The following is a 21,220-nucleotide window of genomic DNA, read 5'->3' on the forward strand; positions in this document are numbered from 1 at the left end:
AGGAAGACGAAAAACAAACCAACTCAAAACACCTCTACAAGTCAAAAATTTAATAATCTACCAAAACCAAACAAAGGAAACAAGAAAAAGAGGGCCAATGCCCTGACATCAATTTTTCTTTGTATTAAGTTTTTCTTTTAATTATGAATCTACTTTTGAAATCCCATTTGTTAAATTTTCCTATTATTGTCTTACATTATCTTGAGAATTTACTTTGTATTATAATCTTGCTTTACAATTTCTTATGCATTGCCATCTATTGTATCTTGCAAATCTGATTTGAATTGATTTTTTGTCTATCGTTTTCCCGTTAATTACCTTTGGTTTTAACTACAATTTTTCTCTTTTGGCTATTCTTATTTACTTGTCACTTCAATTTTTTGGTTGATAGATCAACCTTGTTGTCTCCTTTGGTCTCTCTTTTTCTATGTTGCTGGAAATTTTATTTATGGTGTATCTCTCTTAAAATTTTATTCATCTTTGGCTCCTAATGGACCTTCATCTCTATTTGTATTCAAAATATTTTTTCCCTTCAACATTGAACTAATTCTTTCACTCTTGCTTGTTTCTCTTGTTTGATTTTATCTCTTCTACTTATTTTTCTTCTTGTTTTTGTTGTTGCCATGATCAGTGCATATTGTATGATGGAGTATTATTTTTTTACATCTCCTAGTGATTGTATCATTGTTTTATTTGCTAACTAGGATTGCTATTACTCTATACCAAGATATCTATATGCTTCATAATTATTTCCTCATTAACCCTTGCCTGTCTAGAGTTAACCATATTTTTACAACAAATGGATCACTCATATTTTTAACAACACTATATTTCTTTCCAAAAAATCTCTGAAAAGTAGGTGCTCAGACATTGTGGTTCTAGAGGTTAAAATCAAGAATTGTAAAGTTAAAATTTGTAAAATTTATTTGTTTTATTTCTATAATTTTGTTTCAGAGTTTCACTTCATTATTTATTTATTAAATTGGCAACTGTTGGTTTTGTTGGATTAGTTCTTTATCATCTTTATATCAACAAGCATGGAATGCACCCATATTCATCGCAGACATGAACCTTCATAATATTGAAGTAATTTGAGCCCATTTGTCTTGGCAAGTCATGACCAAGACTGCAAAGGATCTTATTAAACCACTTCATACAATCATGGATCAAGAAACTTCCATTGGATTCCCTCTATTGTGTCACTCGATCGTGTCATACCTAGCTTCGTGTTTGCCAATTAAGCCCTTCTTTCTATACTTCTCTCCTAGGGAAGGTCATATATAGTTGTTATGTAAAATATGAATTTATTTAAGGATTGTCTCAAAGTTTTTGAATTTGATTAGTTGATGAACTTTTTTGTCAATGTTAAATTGCAGTCATAGAAGATCTCCAAGACATGGCATACCAAAAATAAATGATAGGATTGATTTTCGTTCACATACTTGTGTAGCGGACTTTTCACAAGGATAATTTTAATAAAGCATTGTATAATTAAGCATAAATTTAATGAAGCATTGCATAATTAAGTATAATTTCATTGAAGATTTATATAATTAAATATTAAAAGAGAATATGCAATTAGAATGAAAACAAAATCAAACAAGATTGACAGACACCTAATGAAAGTAATGTGAACGAAGAGTGAGCAATGGTAGGTTGCATGTCACCATCCTAGTCTACTATTAACTTCAAATTTGAATAGGGTTGCATGGATGTGGAGTTTCATTTACAACCACAATTACTAGACTTTAACTATCTCACTAATTGAGAATTTTTGCAATTGTTTTTTTGCAAATCAACAATATATTTCTTTTTAATAAAATTCAAGAGCTTTAGCTTTAAAAAATAGGTCTGTTACATAAAATAGGATAGTGCATAAAAACAGAACCACGAGTTTCCATAAAGCCACTCATCAAGTGGAGCAAAACGAGGTTATGCCAAAGAATATCTTTACGGGCTTCATGAGTGTACACAGTCAGGACACTTACAAAATGTCAAAGACCTTAAAAAGCATGCTTAAATTCAGACACCATTATAAACATATATGATAGACATGCATGTTCTACGATGTCGTCATCATAAGATAAACAAGAGCTGAAATTTCAAATTGTTTGCTGATTTTAGCATTTCCCATCAAAAATGGGATTTCTACTTTTATCCTATGATAGGTCCCTATCATTTTAGAGTCTGAGGGGTAAGGTAGTACATTAGGGCATTGCAATCCAAAGTTTAGCCTTGTGCTGAAATTCACCAATAGGCTTATCTGTTGTGTATTTGTGAGTTCTAGCATGCTCCAAATGATACAGTGTTGCTTCTAGGATAAGTCACTTGATAGGATCATATACAAACATTAGATCAAAGGCTTAGAGATAAGCTACTGGAATTTATTGGTTTTTAGCAATTGGTGCATGCAAGCTTTGTGTTTTTGATGTAGTCATGCGTGTGTAGTGTACATTCTCCTAGGAAAAGAGTTTAAGTTTAATATTTACTATTTTTTGCAGCAAAATGATGGAAACTGCCAGCAAGCTTATTGATGACTCTAATCAAGGGTTCAATTCAAAATACATAAGGATATTATTGGTCATGCCTTCCTTCACTCCATTAGAATTCAGTGTCATTGAATATAGGATTAGCAACAATTGCTTGGTTTATGTGAGAATGAACTTGGCTTGTGTCAACTCCTCATGAATTAAACTCAATATTACCTCTAGTCCTACTGACAAAAGGGGGATTAGTTGAGGACAGGTGCATGATGAAACAAGAAATTTCAACCATGCTTGAATTTATCGTTGAGTGCATGATTAAAAATGGCTTCAAGAAAGGTGAGAATACAAACATTTTTCTAAGACAAAAGTTAGTTCTTAATTGGTTCCTCCCATGATGTGTAATGTTAGGGTTTCTTTGATGGATCATATCTCGTATTCTAAATATTTTCTAATAATCAAACCTTATATAGTTCTTTTCCATATTTACTTTGAACTGCATTTGTCATGTTGGAATCCTTGTTCCCTCTTGTAAACTCTTATTGGTTTGATTGATTCAAAATACCACAACTTATATTCATAGTACCCCTCTTGACTAATTGCAAATTTGTGAGTCAATCTAATGATTCTTCTCAAGTTAATTGCTCGCATTACTTACCCAAATGTTCTAAATCTTATAATTTTGTGTGATCTGAATGGAATGTTGCAAAGAATGCAAATATTTGTCTTGATAGATTCCATTCACACACTACTACCTAAGCCTTATCATTGTACTCAATATCAGTGATAAAATAGGAGTTTGCAAGTTAGAGCTGACTAGATAAAGCCATTCTTTAAGACTGAAATGAACGTATTTCTGGAGCACCCTTCACATACTAAAGATATTCTATTCAGCCTCTTCTTTTCTAATTGGGATCCCCTTTAATATTTTTATGCTCTTTAAACTCCAAAAATGTAGACTACTTAAATGTAAAAAATCAGTGGGAATTGATAAAAACCTCCTATCTCTATTCAACGATTCACCCAGTCGCACTTGTGTCATAAAGGTGTGGCTTACTTTCATTTGGACCACGTTAATCATATTGATTAGCCTTCAATAACAAGGCTATACAAATTCATAAAATGACTAAAACAAATGACCCAAGCCCAAGTGCCTGAAATGAAAATATGGGACATTTAGATAGTAGGCATTGGTAAGTGCGCTCATTCAAAGCAATTAGGCTTTATGACTGACAACTATCCAAGCTAGGACTGAATTACTTTTGTAATGGACAATAAAAATGTGTAACCTAAGGGCTCTTTAGAACAACAAATTAAATAAATGCATTTCTTGTAACCTAATGGCTCTTTAAAACAACAAATTAAATAAAAGCATTTCTTGTAACCTAAGGGCTCCGTAAAAGAACAAATTAATGAAAGAGAAGCATGAAAAAATACTGTCTATTATTTCTTGGAACACTTATTACTATTAATTTTTAATGCAACTTCATTCATGTATGTAGCAAGATCCTCCAAATACTGACGATCTCGTTCATCTTACCTGATTTTATATTGAAATGACCTTTACAAAATGACATTACAGGTAATACCCTAATTCATCCATTGTCGGAAGGTGGTCCTCCATTGGCCTGATTTTGTTTCTTTCCAAAAGACCTAAGTTTCTTGAATTCCAATGATTTTTGTTTACATAGGTTTGGAAAAAATAAACTGCAAAATTGCTAAACATTAATCTACCTTATAATTTGAGGCTCTAGTAGAATAGAGGCGATATAATTTTGTGGATAATATACAGAAAAACAACCTATCCCATCATAACTTGTGTAGCATTTTCAAGACTCAAAACAAGTAAATAAATTATAGAAATCAAAAGATAAGGTGGTCTGGGCAGCATGAAAATCGGAAAACACAAAAAAAATTTCAACTCATCTTGACTCGAATCACAAGTTTACAAATTATATATTTAACTTGCCTGCTTGAATATTCAATTTTGGAATGAAAGAGAACATATACATTTTATGTGCCTGGGAATGCTTAGGATGAGGCCAAGTCTGGTTCGCTAGCCTACTCAATAATAGTAGGGAGACCATAATGATATACATGCGAACAACTTCTCTACTTGCAGGGAGACCTGTAAGCCATTTACTCAAATTCAAGGCAATCCATGGATATATAGAAGCTCGAAAGTTACCTTATTTAATTCTTGTTAGCCATATGAAAATTAACCGTACAACACACTGACAAGAGACAAGTACTCTGGAAATTTCTCACTAGCCCAATCATGTCACAAAAATTTATTATTTACTAGCGGTTGCACGTTTTATTTTTGTGCAACGGGAAGCCGATAGGTGGTCAAGCATGCAAGAATAAGGGCGTGGGTAGTGATTTCGTAACATACAACAAAAAGCTTCTGAACTTTACAAAAACAAAATCTACAATAACAATTAGCATTAACAAAACTTTTTTTAAAAATGAACATAGATATCAATTGTCAATTGCAATTATTGTATATTTTATGATTGCTTATATATATGCCAAAATATAAGACTCTTTAGATATGTTTTGCTTAAATGTTCAACCATATGCTACTAGATCTTCATGACTCATTACTCTTTCCAAATATTATGTCAATTTAACAAATCTCTTTGCAGATCACACTGTTCATCCATTTTCAATAGCATATGAATTTTGAAGACTAACAAATCTAACTCTCAGTTGTGCAACTATAGTGCTTACCTATTCAGAAAACATCTAATTGTGGATGATGCTTTTTACTATTCGACATTTGTTTATCAATGTTATCATATTTCTAAATTGTATGCATATTAATCAACAATGAGCAGTCATAAACAAGATTTGGGCAACAAAAATGATGAATTGTGCTTCAACAGCAATGGTTTTTAATGAGATCTTCAAACTACAGTTCCAACATCAGTGGGATTTTGTACGTATATATTTCATAAACGCTGAGATTTAGTGACTTACTGTCACCAATATTTCTGCTATATCTCAAAATTTAATTCATTGTTCAGAAGATACCAGTCAAATTTCAAGTGTGTACATCTTCCCTACTTAATATAGATTTAGATGATATGCATAGAAAGTATCAGTGCACAATAATTTTATAAGAACATGGTTTGCTCTTGGTGATGGTAATCACTTGATGAATTTATTGGAAAAAATTTCAAACAGTACAATTGTTATTGATTGTTGGTAGACTACAAAAATGTAAGCGTAATAACTTGTTTGTCTATAGAAAAGCATGTAATGTCTATTTGGCATTCATAAGCCAAGTAATGCTGAGAATTCCAAAGAATTTCCCATTGTAAATGGACAGATTTTGCAATCTATTTGTTTGAAAAAATGGTTTGGGTTATAAGCATCTCAATTTGTTTGAAAAATGGTGCTGGTTAGGCCTTTTTTTAAGAAATCTTGGTTGTGGTTTGATTGTGAGAATGATGACTTTCAATGAGTGTGAGGCCAACACATTTTCTAGAACCCAACAAATACAATTTTCTTGAATATTTTGGAAATTGCGATTCAAAATGCCAATGAATAGTTGGATTTGGTAACATTGGAATCCTTTTGCCCAATTGTTGATCTGTTATCTAAATCTTAATGAATAGTTTCATCAACGTAAATTTTATTCCTTATCTACCGAATTGGGTGTCAACCGAAAAGCTTTGTTATGCTTCAGCCAATCACTCAATACAATGCTAAAGTCTGAAAATGTAAAAGGAGCCCATAGCGTGAAAACTTGTGAAGGAAACATAAGTTGTTGTTCACGTTAGAAGAAATTAGTGACAAATGTGTGGAAAGGCAAGAAAGAAAATATTGTTTGAAATAGAAACAGACCAAAGAAATATAGCTACGCAGTAGGGAAAGATGATCTCCAATGTGGATGGGAGAAATACAGAAAGTCATGACGGAGGTAAAATAAAAATAGTGCTGGTAAAAAAATTAGTGAAACAGAGAAGCGTATTAGACAATCCCTAATTAATAAGGGTTTGGTACACCCTTAAAATAAAGGGGGTTCTATCATTACATGTTATCTACAAGTGATCTTTAAGAGTACTATTGGTGATACTTGACAAATCCTAAACATACACAACATCATTTAGCAAAGCCTTAAAAAACACAATTTTGTATGATGATAGAGATTGTAAGGTTGTGCAACTATAATATAATTATCATGGGTCTTTGTGTCAGGGAATAATCAGAATTGGTTCCCAAATTGAAACACAAAATGTCCACACAAGGTTTTCTACGAGATAGGGTTATATTTGTATCTTTGTTGCATAGTTCATGTGACAAGAATAGACTAAGCAACATGAATAATTCTATGTAAAAATAACATAAATTTTTCTTTCAAGGAGGTATAACGAATTTGTTAAGATAAGTTAAATAGCACTTGTAGGAGACATGGAGACGTTAACAAATTGAGAATTATTGATGTGGGTGTTTCTTTGTTGTTGTGCATCTATTTTTTGGTTGCAGGGTTTAGGTGAAAATAGAATTACCTAGAACTTGTCATATATTTCGTTTATATTATATTTTTTTTTGTTTTTAATATATTTTATTTATATTATATTTAATATAAAATGAATAAACATAAATATTAAATATTGAGATATAATATATCTTTATATATTGTAATATAATATAAAATTGAGTATTTAATATAATCTTTTATATATTTAATTTTATATATTAAATTTTAAATTATATTATATAATTCATAAATAACTATATATTCTCCATTTAATTATGTATTATAATTTAAATTATATTTTTTCTATACTTTATACTACAATTAACTATGTACACTTATAATTCAAAATTCAAAAGTGCATAAAGTTTATTATAATAGAACCTTTATATACTTTAAAGTTTATTCACTTATGAATTATAATAAACTTTGCTTCACCTTGAAGTGAAAGCTTATTGATTTATTAAATTTATTCAGTTTTAAATTATAATAAATTTTATAATTATAATAAATTTTACTATAAAATTTATTTATCTACTTTTGAATAAACTTTATAAGTGAAACTTTATTCAGTTTTGAATTATAAGTAATAGTTTTTCACTTTGGAATTATAATATTAAGTATATAAAAGCTATATTACAATAAACTTTATACACTTTTGAATTATAAGTGTATAAATTAAAAGTGCATAAAGTTTTATTATTTATATCTATATTATTTATAAAGTTTATAAACATTCCCAATAATAAATTTTATAAAGTTTTATAACTCTATATATTAAATATGAAACTTTAAATTATAATATTTAAATTATATTATGATGTTAAACTTTAAAGTATATTAAAGTTCAATATAGTTTATTAAATTTTACATTTTAAATTAACGTCATGTTTAATATTTAATATTTAATTCTATTTTTTAAATTAAAATTAAATATTCACCTTGAAGTGAAAGCTTATTGATTTATTAAATTTATTCACTTTTAAATTATAATAAGTTTTATTCACTTATAAGTGAAAATTGATAAGTGTATAAAATTTATTTATCTACTTTTGAATAAACTTTATAAGTGAAACTTTATTCAGTTTTGAATTATAAGTAATAGTTTTTCACTTTGGAATTATAATATTAAGTATATAAAAGCTATTTTATAATAAACTTTATACACTTTTGAATTATAAGTGTATAAATTAAAAGTGCATAAAGTTTTATTATTTATATCTATATTATTTATAAAGTTTATAAAGATACCTAATAATAAATTTTATAAAGTTTTATAACTTTATGTATTAAATATGAAACTTTAAATTATAATATTTAAATTATATTATGATGTTAAACTTTAAAGTATATTAAAGTTTAATATAATTTATTAAATTTTACATTTTAAATTAACATCATGTTTAATATTTTATATTTAATTCTATTTTTTAATTTAAAATTAAATATATATTTAATATTAAAATAAATGACAATAAAATGACAACCAAAATGTTAATAATTTAAATTTAAAAATAACATTCAATATTTGAACATAAATATTAAATATAAAGATATATTGAAAAATAAAAAATAAAATATAAATATTATACATTTATATAAAAATATATTAAAAATTAAAAAAATAAAAATAAAATATATAAAATTTAAGATATATTAAAAAAATAAAAATTATAATATAAATAGAATACATTAAATAATAAAAATAAGTATAAATAAAATACAGTTTAAAATATATATTTAAAAAATAATATAGAAAAAATATATCAAAAAGTTAAAAAAATACAATTAAAAATTTACTAAATGCGGTGAGAGAGAGAGGGGTGGGGTGTGGGCCCAAACCGGGCTGCATAAGCCCAGTGACAGGAAGGATTTGATGGGTTTCCGCCGTATGCCAATGCAACGCAAGTTGCCCACCAAAGAAAACGGTGGCCAGGCCTCATTGCATCATTTCCAGATAATAATTTCCAGATAATAATTTATCGTATATTTATCGTATATTTAACAAGGTCGTGATTATTTTTGAAAGGTCAACCAATCTTTTTATCTCGATTAAATCTCCCAAGAAGGAAGGAATTGTTTGTACGGCTGGCTGGATCAAAAGTTATAAGAATGGCGTAGAAAATGAGATATGCACATTTGGCTTATTCCGATTGAATCATGCCAAACAGACGGCCAAGGCTTACAGATTCCACTTATAAATTGGGTCTCCTTTCTCAGCTTACCTACACAAAATTTTTGTTCAAAAGATAAACAAAAATGGCAAAGAAATTTTTTTGCGTGGTGTTAATAGTAGCTTTGGCAGTAAGCATGTCAGGTATAGCTGAAGGACAGGAAAATCCTTGCGATATTTATGTTGAGTGCACAAGTGATGCAGACTGTCAGGTATACAACTATCCTGGTGAGGACCCCTTTATTTGCTACAACATTGGACAATGTGGTCCGGGAGTGGGACTTTGCGGTTAATCCCTGAGAGAGAGAGAGAGACACACTTCGTTTTCTCGTTTCTCAGGTTAATGTTATTCCTGCAGGAGAGAAACACTCATTTCTCTAGTTGAACTTTCTCATCAAATAAATAAGTTATTATGTTTTACTTGTGTTTGGACACTCATTTCTCTAGTTGAACTTTCTCATCAAATAAATAAGTTATTATGTTTTACTTGTGTTTGGACATTATTATTATGTTATGTTCTTATATGGTAATGGTGAAATTTATATGTCTATAGGGATGTTATATTGCAAATCTTTTAATATGTGTTACTTGTGGTTTTGGTTTTGCCAAATACAATTGAAAAAAGATTTTAATGTGTTATGTTTATGAGTTTCAAAGTTGATTAACTCTTTTAAGAGAATTTATAAGTGTCTTTTATAGGATAAGTCTATGTATGGTTTCTAGTGTTTTCTTCTTTGATCTTGCAAGATATTCTGCCTTGTTCTTTGAATTGCTTAGCTTTGGAAACTTCTTATTGAATTCCACAATTGAATATATGATAGCCTCCACCCAATACTCTCTAATTGTATTTGGTATTGGAAGGGAGAGCAAAAGGATGTTGGCCTTCCTTGCTGCATTTGTATATTGGTTTATTGATTTTGTTTAATCATTTTACTCTTTGATCTTCTTCACTATAAGATGTTTCCAAATCTTTTGAAAGAATAAGCTTAAGTTGCGCTTTGGATATTTACTTTTATATGAGTGCAATCTAGAATGTGCACATAGACGTGCGAATCATTTTATTATTTTTTGAAAATTAATATGTTAAATTAAATGATTGTCTCATATGATTGGAAGAACACCTTTTTAATATTTTTGAATGAATATAATTATATAAATAAAATTTACTTAGACACGATAATGATGTTTTTAAAAACTTTCTAAGATTTGATTAATGGAAAAGTCTTGCATTTGAATGGGATAGCTCGAGTTTGTAAAATGTTATGAATTGATCTAATTTTATAAGATGATAAATTAAAGAAAATAAAGATTATAAATTTAATTTATCTAAAAGAGTTAAATATTGAAATAATTGAGAGAAAGAAAGAAATATTCAAATTGGGAGAAAGAAAGATTCTAAATTTATTTTATCTAAAAGAATTAAGTATTCAAATTGGGAGAAAGAAATATTGAAATAATTGAGATAGAATCATGTCATTGGACTCTTGAAATTTTGAGTATTGAATTATAGGTGATCCTTGCTAGGTCACCTTTGAATCATAAAATATTATAGAAAATTTGGGAAAGCAAGAGAGTATAGACTTCATAATGTTTTGATTCAAAGATGATTAGTCCCAATCTACACATCTTGACTATGAATTATGTCCCTTGGAGAATTTGAGAGTGATCAATGAAATACAAATTCATAAAAGAAAATTTAATTTTACTAAAAAAGTTGCAATTAAATAAAAAACATTAACTTTTGGAAATCACAAAAATGAAAAAAGTATATAAGTAAAATATGAGATCATTCCAATAATCAGGCATCATCTATCAAAACATCAAATAATCAATCATTAATTTTGGTTATATAAAAACTATATTTATTTCTTATAGAAAACACGTATCTATGTCAAATTCTATTTCTAATTTTTGTAGATAAGTGTAAAATTGAGTGCATAAATTTGCATTATTAAACTCGTTTTCTAATATATTGTTAGATCAAGTAGTAAAACTAAATATGGTTTGAAAAATTATTTCTATTCAATCAATATTAAAAATATGCAACCTTTGTGCATTGTTACAAAATATAAACATATCATTTAAAGAAATTGAGGTTTCATAACATTTTTTTGTGAAAAAAAAAAAGTATTATATTAAAAAATGTTTAGATCAATATGAATGCTTTTACAATTCAACTCAATATATAATATTAAATAAATTTTTTTTTCCTAGATAGCTTATAATATAAGTTCTTTTATTTTTTCAATTTTACCTACAGTTAGTCACACTTAATAACATGAGAAAATCCTCTTTGGAAGGAGTGAAACAACAAAATATCTAGGGGAGATTCAAGAAACAATAATAATCTATTTCAAGTGTTCAAACAACAACTTAAAGAAAATATGAATGTTGCTTCCTTTGGGTTGTTGGAGTTTTTTCCTTGTCCGCAAGAACTCAAAGCTAAACAGAATTGAGGGATTAACCAAAATTTGGTGAAGATTAACTGAAATAACTTGATCCTAAAAAGGGAGTGAAAATGGTCTTCTCTGGAGGAAGGGTGGTTTAAATGAAATTTTGATGGTTTATATAAGGAAAATACAGGGATCTTTGGAGCTGGGGGTGTATTCAGAAGAAACAAGGGATTCCTTATTGAAGGGTACAACATGAATCTTGGCAAAGGTTCCAATAATCATGTAGAATCTTATGTTACTTAGCAAGGTCTTAGGAGACTTAGGGAGAGAAGTTATCAGGATATTATGACCAAAGGGGATTCCACATTGATTGTGAATTGCTTAAATCGAAAAGTGGGATGCCCATGGGAAATTAGTAGCTTAATTGAAGACAACAAGCATTCGATTAGGAACTTCCCTTGATCTAAATTTTGAAATGTTTTTAGAGAAGGTAATAGGGAAACTAATGGAATGGTTAATTATGGCCTTAGGTATGAGACATGGACCTTCTTATTGTTTCCCCACTATTTTCCTATTCTAAAAGATGTTCTCTCTACGAAAAAGGGGTAGATTTACCTAAAGGATGCTAATTATTTTGCTAATAGTATTGACCATGTTAATAAAGAAGAATATTAGACAATGGGTGCAAAAAGGCCCCCATCTGTCTTATTTTGAAATTCAAATTTGGCTAAAGTACATTATGTTGATGTGGCTTCTTGATCATGCACAAGGTTGCATGATAAGTATGTTTCTTCTTGGCATAGGGGAAGTTAATGTTTTAAAATATATGAAATTTATGAATAAGCCTTGCTTTAATATTTCCATCATTGCTACAAGTGGTGATAGGATTTGTGGGGATGACATCGCCTTGCTTTTGTATTCTCGTAAGGATGGTTATTTATGGAATGGTCACTTCACATGTGCAAATTGGACCAATGGGGTCAATTTTTTAGCCATCGCAAGCCTTAATTGCACTTGCATTATTTCCTTTCTAGATTGTAGAAATCTTCATGGGCCTAATTTTCTTTTTGTCTACTTCTCTCTCCTGACTATTGTCGCAATTAAGATTGCAATGGGGTGTGTTATGAAATGCTCTAAACCCGAGGATTATAATGAGTTAAAACAAAATGAAGTGTGGGACCTCTTTGATATGGTGGGGATGACCCCTTATTCCTTTTTCATGAAAGATTATAATAGGTCCTTGTCGATAAAAAATTTCCTCATGGAAAAAGGGGACGATTACTATTGGCAACATCAATTTAAGTGTTACTCCTAAAATATTTCTCAAGAAATTAATTGAAAAAGGGGAAAGGCTGATCACGTTTTAGAAGGACTATGATCGCTCCATCTCGTGGCCCTGTATGCTATGGTGACTTTTTATGTAATGATGCATTTTTACCTTGGAAGGGTGTTATTCTACTATTCTTGGCTATCACTTTCCAATTTTAAATCATATCTGCTATGGTGAAAAAATTAACCTATCATTTTATTTCTTCTCACATTTGTTTGCTAGTATTTGTGAAGGGGCATCTCCCCCTTTACACAAAGGGTTACTTTATTCCCTTTATCAAATATCCTTTGATTATTCCCCTCACCATAATAATCTCTTAATCTACCCTGAAAACCCTAGTGATATTCAGGAAGCCCCTAGCAGTTCTATTCAAATTGAAGAGAAAGTACTTTAATTTAATGTCATCAGGATAAAAGGCTTTAATCAAGATAGATAAATGGTATGAAACTATATCTATTTGGAATGCATTATCCAAACAACGCAATTGATCAGTTGCACACGAAGTTCCATGAGTGTGATCTTTTTGAAATCCTAATATGATTTCTATCTCGTCAACCTCTAAAGGAGCCACCTGACTTGGCCCACCCAAACCAAGATCCATTCTTCCCACTTTTCAAGATTGTATTTCTCTTCACTATCTTGCAGTTTCCCTCATGAATTTTCAATTATAGTGCAAAGTTCTTCATGAAGGACACCACCACATCGTCTAGAGTCTATGCTTCAATTTTTTTCTTTGATCCCATGGAGGCCAATAGTCCTTTATCTGAGGAAGTTCTTCTTGAATAGTCCTAGGGGGGAGAGGTAATGCTTGAAATCGCCCTTGTATTGGGAGATTGTGTACATAACCTCTTGGTCTTCTGAAAGATGAAAATTACTTCGAGTCCGCCAACTCTGGTTCCACACTATAGAAATTTTTGGATATTGACTTCCAAATATTCTTCGGTGCAAAAGAATCATTCTCATAATAGAAAAAAGGTGCTCCTTCCATGAAAACATTGATTTCCTCCAAGCGTGGCCCAATAGGTTTCGCAGGAACTCCAAAACTAGTTAGTCCCTCCGGATATAAATTAGAGATGTCACATCACACACTCTAGGAATTGATTGTTTGTATTGCATACTCTCTATCTTTTTATCACCTTTTAACAGTTTCCTTTGCTTTTCTCCAATTGCTCTCTTCTAGGCAGCTGATGAGCTTGTTTCCATGTCATTCAAGATAATGCCTGCTTGCTTTCTTTTACGAAATTTGCTTGCACATGACTCTTCAACTTGTATGTTCTGATTCCGTACAGATATAAATTTTAATTCATGCTTAGATAATAATTAAATAAAATAAGCATTTGTAATGAAAAGATTTAGTCATTGGATGTTACATATTATATGATGGAATGATCTTAGACAATTCTTGGAGAAAGGAAACATCATTGATAATCATTTTTTCCAAATAACACTGAATCAAATAAATAATAAATGTTTTATGCAATTTTTAAAAGTAGAACTCGTTCAATGCTTTCATGCACTGACAGCAAAGCCGTTTGACCCACACCATTATCCATAATAGAACAAATCTATATAATAGGCTATTATAAAGAATATATACAAAAATATGAAAGAACATTAAATTACCATTACAAACCCATAAACCATTAAATAGTGAGAATAGATATAAATTTGTAAATGTCTCCCTACAAACACCACAACCATAACCAAAACAAAAAAATTCTTACCCGCAAAAACTAAGTAGCTAGTGAGTTGCAAGTCTACAACATCTCTTAGATGATCAAACCATTTCTTAATTTTGTTCTTCTGATTAGTCAATGGATTTAGTTGCATGTACAATTTTTCTATTTGAAGCCTTCCATTTCCCTATATTTGAGACTTAATAAAATTCTTGTGAGTAGGAAATTGATTCAGGAGTTACATGTGAAGAATTTGGCAAAGTAAATGATGACAATCAAACTCAAATTTTATCTGTCTTGAAAGCCTTTTATCCCGATGGCATTAAATTAAAGTTCTTTCTCTACTTTCTGGTGATCTCTGGAGCAGAGGTTGGTTTGCATCGACCTGGGATACATTTCACTTGTGTTGTATCTGTGGAAATATGTATCATAGGTCGATGCAATGCAACCTCCGCTCCACCAATACTAGATAGAAGAAAAAGTACTTTAATTTAGTGCCATCAGGATAAAATTCTTTCAAGACATATATTAGGTATAAAAGGAAGCCTACCCTGTCATTTGAAGGGGTCTACCTACAATTCAAGTGATCTCTTAATTATAAAATCAATTCAATTCCAAGTGAACAAGCAATCAAGCATTGAAGGAGAATTCAAGTTGGTGCAAGTGAATTTGGAAGACCAAAGGACTCAATGAAGCCATTAAAGACTTTTTGAAGGTCTTAGGAGTGAAGAGCCAATCAATTATGATGTTTTAAGGTCCATTATGGCATTTAATGATGAAAATTATAATAAGTTTGTAATTTGTCGTAAAGGGCCTGGTAAGGACCTTATGACCAACAAAAAGATGTAATAGGAATTAATGGCTTAGGGAGTCTACAAGAGTTTAGGCAAGTTCAATAAATCATTTAATGACCTTTTGTGTCAGCAATTAAGATTTTTTGATCAAAAGGTTGATGTAATGCTTTGTACGACAAAGAATGCTGGTGTATGGACTAGGACAAGCAATAACAACAATTTTTTGTTTTCTTGAAATTTTTTGGTGTTTTGGCTTATGGTAACTTTGTCTTGAGTGTGTATTCTAATTCCTAATGCATTGAAGAGACCTTGAACATCTTATTTGCAGGGAAGATGCACTGATAATCCATTTTTCTCATACTTTAGACTAGTTGCATTGACTATTCTAACAGATTTGTGCAATTTGGCATTTGATTTGGTTGATTTACAATGAGAATGGTCATTCCATGAAATTAAAAGGTTTAATATTCATGGGATGGAACTCCTCTAACATGTACAATAAATTACTAACAGGTTGATATGCAGATTGGGTGGAGAACCGGGGTGCTCACCAAAACAACGAATGTAAGAGTGGAGAAATTGCGTGCTAAGGAGCAACAGTAGAAAATCCACCTCAAGGATGGGCACATTTTATGATTGATAGTGTTTAGACATTTCAAATGAAAGGTGAATCCATCATCATTTGTATGGTAGAGTGTTTGGAAGAGGGGTATATGAGAAACCCTACTTTTAAGGGTTTGTGAGAGGCTAAATAAGGGATTTTGCATCTAAGAAGGTTAAAACTTGTAAATAATTGCATTTCCTTAGTTTTGAATCATATACTTTCCAAAGAAGCCTTTTGATAGTAGATTTTGTGTACCATCCTAATCCAAAAAACATTCATTTTGTCTACATATGATAGTTATTGCTAAAATCAATTGAAAGTGTATTCATTTAGGGACCTTTCATAAAATATTCTCAACTTACACATCATAAAAGGATCTTAAAATATTCATTGTTTATAATGATAAGAATTTGGTTGTTTCGTACACCTTCCTTTACTATTTTAAAAATATCATCGACCAAAATATTGTGCAGCAGTAGTATGGAGTGCATTTCATCTGTTTTATGCCTAAATATTTCATCATACCACTTTCTTTTCAAAGGCGACTGATCGATTGCACTATTTGGGTAATGCATTCCAAATAGATATAGTTGCATACCATTTATTTGTCTTGATTAAAGACTTTTATCTTGATGGCATTAAATTAAAGTTCTTTCTCTATTTTCTCTATTTGCATCGACCTGGGATACATTTAACTTGTGTTGTATCTGTGGAAATATGTATCCTAGAACGATGCAATGAAACCTCTGCTCCACCAATACTAGATAGAAGAGAAAGTAATTTAATTTAAAGCCATCAGGATAAAATGCTTTCAAGACATATATTAGGTATAAAAGGAAGCCTACCCTATCATTTGAAGGGGTTTACCTACAATTCAAGTGATCTCTTAATTATAAAATGAATTCAATTCCAAGTTAATAGGCAATCAAGCATTCATCAAGAATTGAAGGAGAAATCAAGTTAATAAAGATATTTAATAGAGGAGATATTTTATAAAGATATCATCTTTTAAAAAAGAAATGGGCAGAAGATTAAGAATACAAACCTTCCATATTGCACACTTCAAGGTATATTCAAATTACAAGATACATTTATAGGATCTGTCCTATTCAAGCTAGCTACTATTTCAACACATTCTAACACATGTATCTGTTTCTATGCAATAATTAGTAGTAGCTACATAGACTACCATGGTATATAAGTTCTTTTCTAACAGTGCCCTTCATATGCAATTATTTCAAGATTATTTAGTTGTATCTACCTTCTTAGGTTATGAAAATGGAGATTATATTAGGTTATGTATCTACTTTCTTGCTCTGTAATTCTTGCTGTGTTTAATAAATTTTTATCCCTTTGGTGAAAAAAAAGGAGGGTGATGATAAATATCTATGTTGTCTATTAGTTGATTCCCATGACAATAAGTGGTTAATGTTGATACAAAGTAACACTAACAGGAAACTTTGATGACAATCTAATACACATTATTATTGAACTTAACCGTATCACATATAACCCTATGTTGGCTAGGCCCCACAATAATTAGAAGATCCTAATTACTACTATCCTAAACCTTGCATTGACCGTCAAAATTTCATAGCGAGTTGAGTTAGTTAGTCCATTAGTGAGATTAGGAAAGAGTTTGGTATTGAGTTAGGTGTTGGTGGAAGGTTTAAGGAGGTACACTAACATCATAATTAATGTTAGAGAGTGTTGTGTGATAAAGAATGGCCACGGAAGGAGTGGCTGTCCTAAGTGCTTGAGACTGTCACAAAAAGTGAGTGTTGCAGCAGTGAATCTTCCTTTAACCTTTGTGTGTTTGGGAGGGTAAAGACCCATGGTGGTATATGTTGAGTGGTTGGGAGGGTAAAGACCCACATATCAACTATCTACTTTGACATCCTAGGATGGTGTCCACCTACTCTAAAACCTTGTGGGCACTCTCTGTCTGATACTAACATATACATAACATGTTCCTCTCATATAACCCTATGTTGGCTAGGCCCCACCATAATTAGAAGATCCTAACTACTAAAAACACTAGATTCTCCCCTAAAAGGTTGTTGAGTCATAGAAGGCCTAGCTTGATAACCCTATAGTCTCTCATACCTAAAATATCCTTGTGTCAATGATGGTCAAATGTGACTACCATATGGCCCCTACTATGCTCTAGACCTTTGTCCCTAATATTGATACTATTGGGTTTTTCTTTGTAAATCATATAGTAAGTCTAAATTATCCTTTGAAGGATGGGGAGGCCTATGGACACTTTAGTCCCTTCATCAAGGTTACAAACTTCTCTCATGCCTCTTGTGTCCTCCCATGTACCTCTTTTTCTATAAGAGACTTTTCCACAGCAACCCTAAAGTCATTTGGATTGGCCATGTGTAGGAAAACTGAAATTTTGGGCTTTCCACCCATAATGAATAATTGACAAGTAACTTATCTTGAATGTAATCTACAAACTACTAGAACTCCAAAAACTAACTCTCATGTTGAGGCATTGTGAAACCTTATTATGTAAATTGTGAAACTCATCTATGCATCTCTGTCAAAAATATTTTGAAATAGAACACACTTTGAAGCACTCCAAAATGGTATCTGGAGAGGGTTTCCAATGCAAGTTTGTGCATTTTATCCTCCCAGTACCACAAGGTGGAATCAAGTCCTCTAAAAAATTGCATTGAAAATTATGCCTTTAGGTTTCTCACATATAGATGCAACCCAAAGCATAAGTCCAAGCTAAGTAACCAAGACTTATCCTCAACCCCATTTGTGGATCTAAAAAATGTAGAGGATTGGAGATGAAGCAACTCTCGAATATGATCCTTTGGCTCATGACATATGTGCTTGCTATAGTCTATACCTCTTTTATTTAAGCATGATGAGGCTAGGTAATGTGTATTGATCAATATTCTATCTCCTCTATGTGTATTTCCCAAATTAAAGGTGAACTCCTAATAAGCTCCCAAGATGCAAGTATATGCTCCTCTACTACAAGTGGATCCTCATGGCTTGTAAGATTTGAGGTCCATACTCGGGCTAGTCATCTTGGTGAAAACTCTCAAAGTGATACGACCCTTCCTTCCATTTCCTACACCCTATTTTCTAACCCACACCTCATAACCTTTACTTCACTTACTATCATTATTACCTTCCATCTACCTTTCATATCCCCTATCTTAATCTCCTCCACTTTCCTACATCCTATCCTAAACCTTAACCTCATACACACTAACTTTTACTTCACCTACCTAACCCCATTCCATCCTTCACATCCTTTTATCTCCCCCATTCACTTTCCTACCTTCCAAATCCCTAACATATCCTAACTTAGTCTTTCACCATTACATCCTTCATCACTTACCTCCCTATCTTATCCTAACCCACACCTCATAACCTTATACCTCTTAGCTTCCATTTTATACCACCTTCCTAATGGTACACTTATGCTCCCTTCCAAAACACCGACAAAAAATAACACTCGATCACTACACAGTGCTCTCATGATTCTGCAGTAGGGATTTTCTATCACAACCATATATACCAACATCCATAATTAGGATATATTTTACATAATGGCACTCGATCACGCACGTTTAGGTCATCCCTCTCCTTAATTAGGATATATTTTAAATATGGAAAGTAGTGTTAATATGTTTCAGGCTAACTATATTGTTCATTATTTAAAATGTAGTGTTTAATTATTACATGTTTGTAGGATTGTTCAACAGTTTAGGTCTTGTAAGAAATTCTTCTTTTAAATCGATCATATCATATTACAGAAACCTCTCACCATCTCTGCTATTGGCAATTAATTTGATAAATCTATATTAAACTTTGAATCTAAATATTTGAATATGTATAACAATGAATTTTCTGATTATACCTTACCTTTTTCCTGTAGCGATTAAACCATTCCTACATCCTGCAACGATTAAACCCACAGGGAACCTATGTCTGCCTCCCTCCTTCGTGTTCATTGGGGGATGGCCCCTACCTACATGTTACCTATTGTGATCCCCATTGTGATCCCCTAATATGCCCTCAGACAACAAACTAAGATACCTTGGGAGGGCCTTGACGTAGGCACTCGTTCGCTCGATCGGGAAGGGACAGTTACACAAATAGTTGTAGTTGAAACCAACGAAGATGGATGGAGATTCGATAGTGAGTGTCCATGAATTCAGGTTGTTTCTAGTGTGGCTCCGCTTGCTTCTTTAGGTCAATAATTCCCATTCGTTGGGAAAGCACATAACCGAATCGTACTCCCTCCACTTCCAGCCTGACCTGCAGAATCGACTGGTTTCACACCAATGATCTTCCCTGCCATAGCCTCAACAGTAGGGATTTGGGGCCCAACAATAACTTCTCGACTTCCTAGAACCCCACTCATGACTTCTTGAGCGCAAAATCGATCCGGATTCTTTCGCGAGAATCGGCATGGGAGGAACGACTTCATTTCGCGAGAATCGGCATGGGAGGATTTATGAAATGACTTGGTCTTTTCTTTTTTTCTTTAAAGTAATGCACAGGGTCGTTGGAATTTTGACAAACACGGACACTTTTTCTAAAAAATCCCAAATGTCATTGCCAATTACTTCTCCGTAGAAACCAAATATTGCATTATCATCGGAATTCCGACGAAATCGGGCATTTTTTCAAAAAGAAATCAAATTTGATCACAATATACCTTCTCCGTCAGAAACCTCCATCCGAATTTTAGGCCAAATGTATTAGTGCAACCAAGTAGTTGAAAAACAAGATATTAGCTCAGGTGAGAGACACTCTATGTGTCTAATTGCCAAAGACAATAGAAGAAAAAATTTCACTAAGGAGGAAGCCCTTATTTTTTATGAGGTTTATGCTCTAAAAGAGGATATGGACCTTTCTTCTAAGAATTCTGAAGATGAGGACTTTCTAGCATTGAGGAGTTGTAGGGTGATAGTGATGAAAATTCAGAAGCCACTATTGAGCCTAAGGATGAAGGTGAGAGGCTAGTTCCAAGAACCTCATCCCCTTTTTACGTTGGTGATGAAGATATAAGGTTAATGCCCCAGGATCATTCTCTTGTGAAGAATGAAGATAGAATTGCCAACCTAAAGGGTCAAAGTGTAGATTTATAGGTTCATGAAATGAACTTGTAAACCAGAGCAGAGGAGTGCTGAAAGAAAAAAATCCAAATTCGTAGGGCTATCACTTAACTCTATGTCATTACATCTATGGAATTATGAGAATAGCTTCTATTGGATTTGTCTTGGGGTAGAGTGAGATAAGGAGGAGA

This window comes from Cryptomeria japonica, chromosome 8, assembly GCF_030272615.1.
Source record: "Cryptomeria japonica chromosome 8, Sugi_1.0, whole genome shotgun sequence".
NCBI classification, from domain to species: domain Eukaryota; kingdom Viridiplantae; phylum Streptophyta; class Pinopsida; order Cupressales; family Cupressaceae; genus Cryptomeria; species Cryptomeria japonica.